At 36.7% G+C, this 14096-nt stretch overlaps 1 long non-coding RNA gene across 1 annotated transcript; it reads right to left on the bottom strand.

The window, feature by feature from the left end:
- Positions 1-6186: 6186 nt before the first annotated feature.
- Positions 6187-10116, bottom strand: LOC135834222 (uncharacterized). Its single transcript, XR_010556615.1, has 2 exons — positions 9835-10116; positions 6187-6754 (listed from the first exon to the last, which is right to left on the bottom strand). It is a non-coding gene; the product is annotated as an uncharacterized LOC135834222 (long non-coding RNA).
- Positions 10117-14096: the final 3980 nt, after the last annotated feature.

The raw sequence follows: 14096 nt of genomic DNA, 5'->3' as shown, positions 1-14096 counted from the left end.
ATTGTACGAGTGTTTCTCATCGCTAAAATTTGTTATAAGTCAGTGTCGCGTAAATCATATCATTTAAATGTTTTGATGGATATGTGTACCTTAATGCACGAACTTGAAAAAAAAACCAACAAAACTGTAAAACACCTGTTGTTCGGTTGCTTTGAACATCTGAAATTTGAATGCACGAAGTATACGTCGATTTGAAATCTGCGTGTAGGTTGTTTAATTCTTAATCGATTGTACCAGCTTCGTAGCAGGCAATTGAAATTGACACAAAATGATCGAAGATTTCCATGGTGTTAACAGGCGCACATCATTCCTCGTATTTCACTGCTCGAATTTCTGAGGTTGGAAAACGTCTCATGCTACTAAAGCTGAGATATGCAGGTTAGGTAGTATAGGTACCTAAATCAACATCCTAACGTTTCTTGTTCTACCAGTACCGGTGCCAGGATTTTTCCTTGGAGGGGGATAATCGGGTCAGAACCAAACAATTTTGCTATCTCATTTTTTGGGTGGGTGGGGGGGGGGGGGGTAAAATTAAGCTTCTCGGAGAGCAGAAATCAAATAAATACTGTGTCATATGTCATAGTCAGAATTTGCGCAAAGGAGGCAAAACCAGGTTTTTAGGCATGAAAAATCGAAATTAGGAGTAATTTTCTGGAAACCTGTCGTGATGTGTGGTGATTATATTATGAAAATGAAGGTAAAATTACTGCACGAGCAAAGCGAGAGCGAATATTTTTAGAAACAAATGGGTCCGAACAAGAAAAAAAAAAACGTTCACTTTCGCATGTTTTATTTCAAATTTTCGTTTACAAGGGAGGACAATGGCCCCCTTCACTCCCTGGCCACGCCACTGAATAAATATGCCATTCATTTATTTAATTTTTAAAAAGGAGGGACCTCATGCGACTGAAATTTGCCTGCAAAATATTATTCAAAGAAAGTAAATCTTGTACGAATATAGGTACCTATAATGTGGGCTTGAGAAGAAAAAAAGGCTTCTTCTTCTCAAAAAAGATGAAAAAAAATGAACATCGGTTTGTAATCGGCATCCATCTCAGTGAAACAAGAGCGCAAAAATGCTTGGAAAATTCCCACTTTATAGCATCAACATTTTTTCCAAAAAACTGGCCTCTTGGGGGGATTATCACCCAAATCCCCCCCCCCTTAAAACCGGCACTGTTAAGTTCTACAAATTTTTGAAATGAACTTTTGAAAAATTTGGAAACTGCGTTACATAAAACTCGGTCTGGAGGCGGAAAAAAGTACTCTACGGAAAAATGGAGTTTAGGAGAATTGTAGAGAATTAAATTTCCAATCGACGTTATGTCGTTAGTTTTTTTCTAGAATGCTTAGTTTTTGATTTTTTGGCAAGAAACTAAAACTTTTTGAAATGAACTTTTTTAAAAATTTTGCAAAATAATGCTCATTTGTTAATTCCATTCAGGCATTGTTACAAGTGAATCAGCAGAAATGGAATTGTTAACACAAAAAACGTTGTAGTTTTGGCTATCGAATGGTGTGTTTCCTAAAGAGCTTTAATAGTGTTTCCGAGCGTTCTAGCTATCAGTGTAGCCAAATAATTAAGAAAATAAATGTGATACCTTTAGTTGGCGGACCCGGTACCTACTACCTACCTATGCAACGAATAGAACCAAATATTATTTTGAAACTTAATTTCTTCACCAATGATCCAACGTTGGGAGGCCACCTCGCCCTCAAAACTAGGTCTTTGAGGGAGATTGTTGAGGCTATGTTATTCAGCCTTCTTCATCAGCGACTCATCCTTATGAAGTTATTATCAAATCTTAAAGGCGAGAGCGGGGAACGCGTAATCGGGCCCTCAAAATTTTATCACCTCCCGTTTATGGAATATTTCTCGTCCTGTTTTTTTCTCAGGTTCGGATGCTCGAAGAATGCAAGTTGTGCGATGGATTTTTGTTCTTGCCTTTTCACTCAATTTCGCAAACAGTGGTCAACCGGACGGGAACAAAGTTATAGAGGTTTTTTAGGGGGGGCGGGGCCTAAAACTTTGCCATGACAAAAAATACCAATTTTGCCGAATAAAATGACAATTAGTTTGTAAAGTGAATCGTCGGGGAGCTCGCTTAAGTATCTATTGCACCCCCTCGATCCTCCGGGACAACTTTCTTGTTAAAGGGAGACTCCTAAGGAACATTTCTAGCCCTTGTACTCAAAAAAAAAAATGGCCCTACCTACTCACAAAATGGCGGCCATTTTGATTGACAGGTCAGTCGAAATCGCAGATTTTGCGTTCCGATATACATAGGACTTGCACGAAATTTTTCAAACTGTACAAAGGTAGATCGAAAGATCAGGCAAAAATTTATCACTAGTCAAAATTTCAAGCGCTTAAGTGCCTTTTTCCATTTTTGGTGAATTTTTGAAAATCAAATTTAGGCCAAAAATGAGGAAAAAAATCAAAATTTCACCAAATTGACCAACAAAGCTGAAATTAGGGATATACCCTATTTTCGACATGGAAAATCGATTGGAAACTGTTTCAAACAGTTTTCGAGCAGTTCTGGAGCCTCCAGCAGATTTTTGGAACTCGAAATTTCCACAAAATGGAGTTGGCAAGCTGAAATTTACTTTGCAAACTAATTTCAACACGCTACGAAGTCGACTGCTGGTGGATTTCAAGTCGTTTTCTATGAAAACGACACCAATGTCATCAAAATAACTTTATTTCGAAAATCGTGATAATTGAGGGGGCTGAGGGGCTCTGGAGAGGGGTAGGTGAGTGTAGCAGAAAATCTGAGGTCATATTCGTGCTCAGCGGTATCGAATCACAAGAAAACGACACCCTACTCATTGATATTCATGTTTCTCAAAATTTCAAAATCACCCCCCCCCCCAAGACACATTTTTTCAACTTTTCAGCACGCCGCACCGAAGCAAAAATTTTGAAATCAAAAAACGTGTTTATAAGATTGTACCTCGCAATCTTGATTGTTAATAGGCATAAAAAAATTTAAAAATCGCCGTTTTGAGAGGTAAATATGAGGGGAGGGGGTAGGGGTACCTTCCAAGGGTATACATAACTCCCAGAGAAATTTTCAACATAGGTTGAAATGGGGCTGAGAAAAATGTTATTGAAATTTCAGAAGAGGGGGGGGGTCACCAAAAAGGGGAGGACATGTGGATCTGAAATTTTCCAAGCGCAAGTTTCTCCAGCGTACCCACCTTCTATGCTGATATCAACTCGAACACTCCCGGGGACCATTTCATCCCTCTTAGGCGCCTATAGCCTTTATGTATTTTTCAGGAAACCCCCCTTTTTTGAATGGTTCCAGCCCCGCCCCCTTGGGGGTAGAAGGACAGTTGATACATCACTAGATCGGAAATTTGACGTAGAATACAAAAATAGAATTATTTTTGACGTAAAATCAACTGCTCGCGAGAAAATCGCGAAAAACGGTTCTGGGGTCACAAATGTGGGTCTGGGGGAGAAGCTCCAGGCGGATTTAGGGTGGGTTTTAGTATGTCATTTAGGACACCATCCTGAGCATTTTGGCGCAAAAAAAATTTTCCCCCAATTTATTCCAGGTTGAGTTCTCATATGAGCTAATTTGACTGGACTAATACAACCTTTCAAAAAGTCGCTGGAGGCTCCAAAACGACTTGAAATCCATCAGCAGTCGACTTCGTAGCGTATTGAAATTAGTTTGCGAAGTAAATTTCAGCTTGCCAACTCCATTTGGTGAAATGTTGCGGGAATTTCAAGTTTCAAAAATCTACGGCAAGCTCCAGTAATTTTCAAAAAGTCGCTGCAAGTTCCAACATGACTTGAACCCACCCGAAGTCGTCTTCACATGGTGTTAAAATTGGAGTGTAGAGTAAATGTCAGCTTTCCGTCGCTATTTGATGGAATTTCGTAAAAATTTAAAATTTCAGAAATCTGCTCGAGGCTTCAGTGATTTTCAAAAAGTCGCTGGAGGCTTCAAAACGACTTGAAATTTACCTGCAGTACTTTGTAAAGCATTAAAATTAGTTATCAGAATAAATTTCAGCTTTCCAACACCATTTTGTAGAAATTTCGAGTTCCAAAAATCTGCTGGAGGCTTCATAGAACTGATCAAAACGGTTTGGAACAGTTTCCAATCGATTTGCCATGTCGAAAATAGGGTATATACCAAATTTCAGCTTTCTTGGCCAATTAGGTAAAATTTTGATTTTTTCCTCATTTTTGGCATAAATTCGATTTTCAAAAATTTACCTGAAATCGAAAACGCACTTCAGCGCTTGAAATTTTGACAGGTGATGGATTTTTACCTGATCTTTCGTTGTCCCAGAGGATCGACGGGGGTACGGTGCAATAGATCCTTAAGCCGGCTCCCCGACTAGAAATAAACGATGAAATGACAACTTTGCCAATTGATATAATTCGCATTAGAGCTTAAAATTTATTAAAATTGTTTTTTTCTTTTTTGAATTTATGGAAGTTTCAGAATTTTTGTTTTTTTTGGTTTAGAAAAGAAAGTTTTAGGTTATTCTGAAGCCTCCAGCAGTTCATCAATTTTTCTTCAAATCACTCGTCAAAGGCCAAAAATGAACTTCGTCGGCTCCCAGATGAGTAACTTTTTTTGATGCTTACTTCCCGATTCGCGCAGTGGCAATTTGATTGGCACTTTTTTTTGCCATTCTTGGCAAAAGAGTGGTAAAGCTCAAATTGAAATGAAAACCAGACGAAAATGCCAGTGATGGCAATTTTGAAAACTTGCTACAATACAGATTACACTCTGTTTATGATAGTTTTGACAAAATTTTGCCAACGTTTACAACATTTTGCCAATAGTGACAAAACTTTGTCCGTTAAATTTCAAAAAATAATCTATTCGCAGAAGTGGGGAAGATAAGATGAGATTAGGCAGAGTCGAGCGCATGTTCCACTCTGCCTCGTTGGTTACTTCATACTTTGGTTCAGTTTTCAGTTGATGGTGAAGTAGTGAACACGTTGTACAGAAATTTGGTTATAATTGATGCGTGAAAATGTCGTCTGGAAGTCGAAGATGAATCGGTAAGTACCATATATCTGTATACATCTATCATGAGATAGGTACCATGACTTTTGTTTTATCTTGTTGTGGGTATCTGTAACTTCCTATACCTATGCACATGCACATATGTATTTTGCGAATTGATTTCAAGTGATTCAGACGTTATGTTACAGTGATCGTTGAGGAAATCACATCATCTGGTATCATAACTTGGGTGTATTTATGCTCACCATGTACCAGCCAAGTCTTTAGATTATGCAGTTTCCATAATGATACTCTAATGAAAACAATACTGTAACAACGTCTGAATCAGTTGAAAACCAAATTACATAATATGCGTGTACCTATGTACTTACAACAAGATAAAACAAAGCACATGGTACTAATGCTACAATGAATGTATACAGGTACATATAATTAGGTACAGATTGATTTTCGACTTCAGACATTAATTGCATCATTCCCTGCAACTTTGACCGTTAAAATAAACGATTTTCAAATTTCAAATGTGTTCTTTACAGGTACCTATGTAAATCAGTTGCCATAGGATTGCCACTGAGTGGCAAAATCATTGGCAAAATAATTGCCAATGAGATTGCCAGCAGTGGTAAAACAGAGGCAAAATCATTGCAAATTAAATTGTCACTAGTGGCAAAACGGTGGCAAAACATTTACCAATGAGATTGCCACCAGTGGCAATCTTATTGGCAAAATTTAATCTTTTGCCACATTGGCAAAGTTAAAATGCTGTCTTCTCATTGGTTGGAGCTTTGCCATTATATTGCCTTTTTTTTGCCATTAGTACACCTAGTGGCATTGGCAAAATATTTTGCCATTTGCGCGAATCGGGTTGAGTGCCCTGTTGACCGTTTCACCTCACTTAAACATAAAATTTCAGGTGTGCCGGTTCAGAAGTAAATTTTTAAACGATATCGAAAATTCCAGGCAAGTGAAAAAAATTCAAGAAGGTACATACAGCGAACAGTTTTTTGACGAGGTACTTCCACTGTGCCTACTCCCTGTCATTCGACTCGAAAAATTCTAATTTTGAGCTGAGATTCCGGTCTCGGGGCTCTTAGAACATTTCCTTTCGATCTAGTTCCATTTCGTTTAAATCGTAAGTACATCCAGTTAAATGATGATATGGTCAAATAAATTATAAAATTACTTCATTGCACACACAGATATATTTAAACAAATAAAATTAATTAATAATCTACAACAAAACGTGGCCCTAGGGGAAATATTTGATTATAATAAATATACTTATATGTATTTAACTACTTCGTACTTATGAATATATGTAGGTAATTGAATAAAAATAATAACAATAAAACTTAGCTTAAAATTTTTCAAAAGGATACAAAGAGAAGCAATTTCCACCAGCTAGGTATTTTGAGATGACTCTTCAAAATAGCAGATATGATATACGAGGCTGTCTTGAAAAATTATCTCAAAATACTTGGGGGATGGAAATCAGTTTTTTTCGTGTTAGTGTATTTTACGAGCACTCCTCCTCTGCAGAATAACCAGTTTTTGTAACGGTACCGTCTTTATTATACAGGCAACCCTGTATAGCACCACCATTTTTGCAAATTAAAATTTTTTTCTTATCTGAATTATTCATTACGAATCTTATCCACCATTTTTTACATTCTCCTGTACATCCAGTCCCGAAGTGTTCTGCACAAAGTGCATTGAGTTTGCTTTCAGATTCATCGTTACATACGTTTGCTCTGTAAAACAACACATAAATAGGGTATTTGTAGTGTTTGCATCAATTGTTCAACCAGTGATATTGATCGAAAGCGAAAATATGTAAAGTCCAGAAAAATGATTAGAATTCAGTAGGTATCAAAAACGAAAACGCATGTCATCCGAAATCATCGAGGAAAAATTAATTTGGAACCCCCCACCGCAGAAAATTAATTTGAAATCTTCACGAAATAATTCCGAACAATGGTAATCAATAGCTGGACAGTTTATACTAAGTAAGTCGCAATAAAAATTGCACTTGGAATCATCACAAAAAGAAATTGTTTGTAATTACTCAAGAAAATAGTTCGAATTGAACAATGGAGAAACAAACGATAAATCAGTTTCAAATCGCGAAGATGGAATTTGAAAAATGAAATTCTAAATCACCGATGGAAAATTTATCTTAAAAATCGTCGAGAAAATTTATTTAAAATTACCCAGATACAAAAACAATCATTTTAAATCATCGCGAAAAAATTCAGTAAAATTCAACACGGAGAAACCAATTAGAAATCAACACGAACGAAAAGTTGAAATTCGCAAATTTCTGCTCGTTATTGCATAACTCGCGTAAAGGAGTCTCAATTCTCATTCCATTTAGTCCGGCATATGACAATAGGAGTAATTGCACCCCCCCCCCCCGCAGATCCTCCGGTACAACTTTTTTCTTAAAGGGGACGATCCTAAGAAACATTTTAAAAGCAAACTTGCCCAAAAAAAAGTTGGCCTTACTACAAAATGACGGCCATTTTGATTGACAGGTCAGCCGAACTCGTAGATTTTGCGTTTCAACATAGGACTTGCATGAAATTTTTCGAACTTTACAAACGTAGATCGAAAGATCATGCAAAAATTCACCACGTGTCAAAATTTCAAGTGCTAAAGTGCGTTTTTAGATTTTTGGTGAATTTTTAAAAATCAAATTTAGGCCAAAAATGAGGAAAAAAATCAAAATTTCACCAAATTGACCAAGAAAGCTGAAATTTGGGATATACCCTATTTTCGACATGCCAAATCGATTGGGAAATGTTTCAAACCGTTTTGAGCAGTTCTGGAGCCTCCAGATGATTTCTGAAACTCGAAATTCCCACAAAATTTCATCAAATTGGAGTTGTAAAGCTAAAATTTATTCTAAAAACTAATTTCAATACGCTACGAAGAACTACAGGTAAATTTCCAGTCGTTTTGGAGCCTCCAGCGACTTTGTGAAAATTCCTGAAGCCTCCAGCAGATTTTTGAAACTTGAAACTTCCCCAAAATTTCATGAAACTGAGGCGGAGAATCGAAATTCATTCTGCAAACTAATCTCAATACGCTACGAAGTTGACTACTGGTGGATTTCAAGTCGTTTTGGAGCTTCCAGCGACTTTATGAAAGGTCGTATGGCGTTTTTTGGAAAATTAAAATTTCCGAAAAGTAGCTGGAATCTTCAAAACCATTTGAAACCACCGTGCAGTCTGCGATATAAATTTCAGCTTGCCAACTCCATTTGATAAATTAATGTTGGAGAAATGTCAACTTTCAAAAATCTACTGGAGGCCCCAGTAATTCTCAAAAAACTCGCTGGAGGCTCTGAAATGACTTGAACCCACCAGAAGTCGTCTTCAGAGGTCGTTAAAATTGAAGTGTCGTGTAAATTTTAGCTTTACAACTCCAATTTGATGAAATTTTGTGAAAATTTAAAGTTTCAAAAATCTGCTGGGGGCTTCAGTAATTTTCAAAAAAGTCACTGGATGTTCTAAAATGACATGAACCCACCTGAAGTGTCGAGTAATTTTAGCTTTACAACTCAAATTTGAGGGAATTATATTGGAATTTCAAGTTTCAAAAATCTGCTGGAGGCTCCAGGTATTTTCAAAAAGTCGCTGGAGGCTCCAAAACGACTGGAAATTCACCTGTAGTTCTTCGTAGCGTATTGAAATTAGTTTTTAGAATAAATTTTAGCTTTACAACTCCAATTTGATGAAGTTTTGCGGGAATTTCGAGTTTCAAAAATTATCTGGAGGCTCCAGAACTGCTCAAAACGGTTTGAAACATTTTCTAATCGATTCGGCATGTCGAGAATAGGGTGTACCTCAAATTTCAGCTTTCTTGGTCAATTTGGTGAAATTTTGATTTTTTCCCTCATTTTTTGCCTAAATTCGATTTTTAAAAATTCACCAAAAATCTAAAAACGCACTTTAGCACTTGAAATTTTGACAGGTGATGAATTTTTGCATGATCTTTCGATCTACGTTTGTAAAGTTCGAAAAATTTCATGCGAGTCCTATGTTGAAACGCAAAATCTACGAGTTCGGCTGACCTTGTCAATCAAAATGGCCGTCATTTTGTAAGTAAGGCCAACTTTTTTTTTGGGCAAGTTTGCTTTTAAAATGTTCCTTAGGATGTCTCCTTTAAGAAAAAAGTTGTCCCGGAGGGGGGGGTGCAATTACTCCTTTTGTCATATGCCAGACTAATTAGGAGGCGAATTAATTGCGAAAATTGCATGAAAACTAAAGATTCTTGTGAAGGAAATTCTTTTAAATTCGCGTTCCGCGTTCAATTCAAATGCGACTATAGGCTATTAGCTTGTGCGAAAATGGCACTGAAAAAAATGAAAAAGAATCGTCGCTGAATTCGTCAGCGGAACGTTTCCATTTTTTTAGTGAGATATTCGCATTCAAATAGAATACGAAATTAGAGGGATTTTTTTACAGGATTTGTATGCGATATTCATTAAAAATAAAGAATTCGAATAGGTAAGTATTCTTTTTGATAAGTGATGTTACAAAAATTTGCTGAAAACGGAAAATAAAACACGCCCCTTGGTCAAGCGCGTGGGTCAAAGTTTTCGCACTAGAACGCCGCGGGGTAGCGGTTTACGACAATTTTATAATTCAAAATTTAGGTACTGCTGACGCTGAAGCTGAACTAAAACTGCCAGCTAAAATTTCAATGGTGTGGTACTTGGGCCACAGAGCTATCTACCACTGAGACTACTTTCCATCATCCATAAAAGTCCCTGAAGGACACTTCACGAGGTTCCTATTTTTTTTTTTTTTTGTTCAAGACAACTTACCCTCCTTTATTTTCGTAATCCGTGTTGGTAATGTCTAGTTTTGCATCCATGTTCATGATCATCGAGAAAAAGATAATAGTACATACGATGAAAACGCGAGAAACCATGGTTACAATCAAACTGCCTATAAACCTGAAGAAGAACTTGTACGTGTGTAGATATTTCACAAAGTACTGCTGTCACACGCGAGTTTCAGAAAAACGAACTGTGAGCTAGGACTGGAAAACAACTGTGTGGAAAACCTATCGCATCTGGTTATTTTATAATCGAAAATCTCTGACTCGTGACCGCCTTAAACCCCTCGACGACGAATCAAAAAATTTGGTAGAATTCCGACAAATCTGTGTAAACGCAAGGTGCTGAGATGCCATAAAGATGCGTAAGCATTTTGTCCTTGAAACCGTTCACTGATGAATTGTACGAGAGTTTCTCACAAAATTTGATAAAATTCCAACAAATCTGTGTAAACTCAAGGTGCTTAGCTGCGATAAGGATGCGTAAGCATTTGTCCTTGAAACCGTTCATCGATGAATTGTACGAGTGTTTCTCATCGCTAAAATTTGTTTACCTAAAAGATGAAGTTCTCGAAACTTATGGTACTTGTAATTCGATATGAGTCAATGTCGCGTAAATCATATCATTTCAATGTTTCGATGGATACGTGCGCCGTATTGTACGAACTTGGGAAAAAAACAACTGTGAAACACCTGTTGTTCGGTTGCTTTGAACATCTGAAATTTGAATGCACGAAGTACGTCGATTTGAAATCTGTGTCTAGGTTGTTTTTCTGATTCGATTGTACCAGCTTCGTAGCAGGCAATTGAAATTGACACATAATGATCAAAGATTTTCATGGTGTTAACAGGCGCACATCAGTTCAACTCGTATTTCACTGCTCGCATTTCTGAAGTTGGAAAACGTCTCATATGTACTACTAAAGCTGAGATATGTAGGTTAGGTAGCAGGTACCCAATTCAAAATCCTAACGTTTCTTGTTCTACAAATTTTTGCTATCTTGTTAGTCGAGGGATGTATTGGAGAACTATACTATTTCAGTTGAAATCTCTTCTCAGAAAATAGTATCTTAGCTTCGGAGGTGCCCCTGGAGTGGAGATGTGAGTCCTTAAAGCAGAAGCATTTTCTAAAAAATCTAGGTTTTTCACTCCAACCTCAACACAGACCGTTTTATAAAAAATGACCGCCCTCGTGAGGGTTGATAATGAAATTGAATACTTGAAAAGACCAATTCTTAACATTTAGGTACCTACTTATTGCATTAGAACCATTGGATAAAATTGAAATACAAAGTACTTTAAAAAGAATATACTTAATATCAAAAATTCAAAACGAAACTGAAAACTATAAGAATCAAATTAAAAAACTTGAAATGAACTCGAAAATCAGCTGGAAATGAAATTAAAAACTGAAACTGAAATTTAAAAATCTGAAACGAGAAATGGCATGAAAATAAGGTTACTACTTCATTAGAGTTCTTTATCCCTCAATTTATAGTTAGTTTTGGGTTCGAATAAGAACCATAAGTACCTAAATTGAAAAATTGTCCAACTAACAAGGGAGCCTCTTGAGGGGTCCGCCTCCGATTTGAACAGGACCACGATTTTGGCAGGAGAGAGCATGGTCTGAAACCCTCAAAATCAAATTTTCAGCTTCCCAACTTGCACTTTTGGATTTTTGGCGAACGTTTGAAAATTCAAAATTTGAGAGTGCAGGAGAATTAGCTCAAAAAATGGAGTCATAAGGAAAAGTTTGATAACAAGCTGAATTTTGGTATACGTGGGTTTTTTGATACGTTGAACACGAAATTTTGGGTGTCCGGGTGAATTCGGTGTACGCTTCCTCTTTTTTGTGGACCCTAAGCGCCCCCCCCCCCCATAAGGCCATTTTTTGGCCCCGCCTAGTTTTCAATTCGACCACTCTAAAAATGTTGCAATAAATGTCCGAAATACGAATCCGTGGTTAGAACTCAAAATGACCATTTTTTTGTGCTCCAGGGGTTCCAAAAGTTTCGAATAAGAAAATAATTTTAGGAACCACTGAGTATTATTTTCAAAAACTTTTTTAGCGTAAAATATCTTTTTGGATCAGATAAACGTTATGTGGTGATTTTCTTACTTTCGACCCTTGGGGGCAGTAATGGGAGGGGGGTTCAATTTTTTGAAAATTTTGAAACCATTCATTTCGATTCTACCCCTTTGAACCTCTATCTGAAAGACCTCCATCCTACCAAATTTTGAGCTCAATAAAAATTTTTGCTGGTACTCAAAAATCCAATTTTCCAATTTTTCGTAATTTCGATACTTTGGGGACCCCTGGAAAACTATGAAACCTGCGATTTGCGCCAAACGTAAAGTTTTGAGGTATGTATTCAATTCTATAATCTAGATGAAAAAGTTGAATTAAGCTCCCTGTATATTCGTAATTTTGGAACCTTTCCTTAGAGCCCTCCTCTTTAGGCACCCCTAAAAAAGACGTTTATGCATATTTTTTCAAATACATAAATTGAAGAACTTACATTTGAAACACAATAGCAAGTGCTCGATAATTTTTCATATGATTTTTCCAGTAGCTTTCAAAATTGAGCTATTTTGGATCAAATTCTGAGCTTTAACTCTTCGAAAAAACTTTAAAATAACGTTTTCATGATTTCAATGAAGTAAAAATGCCAGAATTTGACCTCAAACAGCTCAATTTTGAAAGTTACAGGAAAAATAAAATGAAAAATTATCGAGCACTTGCTAGTGTGTTTCAAATGTGAATTCTTCAATTTATTCGAAAAAATATGCATAAACGGTTTTTTTTAGGGGTGCCTAAAGTGGGGGTCTTTAAAAAAAAGTTCCAAAATTACGAATAAGTATACAGGGAGCTTAATTCAACCTTTTCATCTAGATTATTGAATACATACCTCAAAACGTTACGCATTGACGCAAATCGCAGGTTTCTACTTCTAGTTCTCCAGGGGTCCCCAAAATATCGAAATTGCGAAAAATTGGAAAATTGGATTTTTGAGTAATTGATTCATATAAGTATCTCGTTCGCGAACGAATAGATCCATTCAATTAATGTTTGATAAATCGTTCACGAACGAATTGATTAATTGTCGGTGAAACATTCGCGAAATTAGCGAACGAATCGATTCGTATAAATGACTCGTTCGCGAACGAATCGATTCATTCAATTTATTTTTGGCGAATCGCTCATCAACGAATTGAATAATTTTTAGAAAATCATTCACGATCGAATTTACTTGTATAAGTGACTCGTTCGCGAACGAATTGATTCATTTAGTGGATTTTTGGTGAATCATTCGTGAACAAATCGATTCATTTAATTAATTTTTGGTTACCTAATCATTCACGAACGAATTGATTCATATAAGTGACTCGTTCGCGAACGAATCGATTCATTCAATTAATGTTTGATGAATCGTTTGCGAATGAATTGAATACTTTTCGTTCACGAATTGGTCTTATTCAAATCGAAGAGTGTGAGTTCAAGAGGTTCTCTCATCTCTCGTTAGCATTGATTTACTCGTAATTTATGTTACCACCAAAGTCGTTGTCCAACTTTTCGTAATAACAGGAACGTTGGATGGTATTGGTACCACTTGAACAACTCAATTTAGGCAAGTGCATGTTGGCCACTTGTTTGAAATACACAGAAACCTGCCCACTATTCATATACCAATATCGGTAGGTCTATGTAGGTATCGGTAGGTGTACAAGTCCAACAATTATTATTATTCATAATATTGTCTTTTCCAAACTGCGAACGCATTAGTTATCGAAAGAGCAATCCAGTCGATGGGTAATAAATGGAAAAACGCGAGAACAAATTATTATCGACGTAGTACTACGTGCCTCTGCCTATATACTAAAGTCTGCTATAATTTATTAACTTCTCGACGACGACACCTAACAACGTGTAAGCTTTCTATTAGGCCTATTAAACGCGATACTGCCAAGTACATGGGACGCGGACTCGTTTCTTGTGTAGTAATACTCGTACTACTACGTATAGTACACCAATAATATACCAACATCCAACAGCATCAGTAAGTACAGCGGCCAGCCAACTATAATAGTAACGACCGACCATCGCATCTTCGCGCCACAATCGCGTGAATTTCCTAAATTCTTGAACGACTTACTACATTTATGTGTACCTACAAATACACAAGCCAATAACTTGGTTCTCGAGTAGATCAAATGATATATCAGTTATTTCCATATATACGAGTACCT

The sequence above is a fragment of the Planococcus citri genome, chromosome 2 (genome assembly GCF_950023065.1).
Source record: "Planococcus citri chromosome 2, ihPlaCitr1.1, whole genome shotgun sequence".
NCBI lineage: Eukaryota > Metazoa > Arthropoda > Insecta > Hemiptera > Pseudococcidae > Planococcus > Planococcus citri.
Note: the sequence above shows the minus strand (reverse complement) of the source record. Positions and strands in the feature narration are given on the sequence as shown.